The following is a 318-nucleotide window of genomic DNA, read 5'->3' as shown; positions in this document are numbered from 1 at the left end:
AATGAATAAATAAAATAAAAAGAAGTCCCTCCAACATTTCCTGTAATACTGGCTTGGTGGTGATAAATTCTTTTAGTTTATTTTTGTCTGGGAAGCTCTTTATCTGTCCTTCAGCTCTAAATGATAGCTTTGCTGGATAAATTATTCTTGGTTGTAGATCCTGGGTCTTCATTCTGTTGAATATTTTTTGCCAAACCCTTCTGTCTTGCATAATTTCTTTTGAGAAATCAGCTGCCAGTCTTATGGGTGTTCCCTTATATATAATTATTTGTTTTTCTCTTGCTGCTTTTAATATTTTTTCTTTGTATTTAACCTTTG

The 318-nt window shown here is 32.1% G+C and overlaps 1 protein-coding gene across 1 annotated transcript in view; it reads right to left on the bottom strand.

The window, feature by feature from the left end:
• The window catches only part of NRG3 (neuregulin 3), a 1,091,888-nt gene that overhangs the window by 184,248 nt on the left and 907,322 nt on the right, over window positions 1-318 (bottom strand). The gene's annotated exons all lie outside the window — the stretch shown is intronic.

The sequence above is a fragment of the Pteropus vampyrus genome, unplaced genomic scaffold (genome assembly GCF_000151845.1).
Source record: "Pteropus vampyrus isolate Shadow unplaced genomic scaffold, Pvam_2.0 Scaffold20, whole genome shotgun sequence".
NCBI classification, from domain to species: domain Eukaryota; kingdom Metazoa; phylum Chordata; class Mammalia; order Chiroptera; family Pteropodidae; genus Pteropus; species Pteropus vampyrus.
The sequence above is the reverse complement of the archived record's forward strand: the minus strand, read 5'-3'. Positions and strand labels throughout refer to the sequence as shown.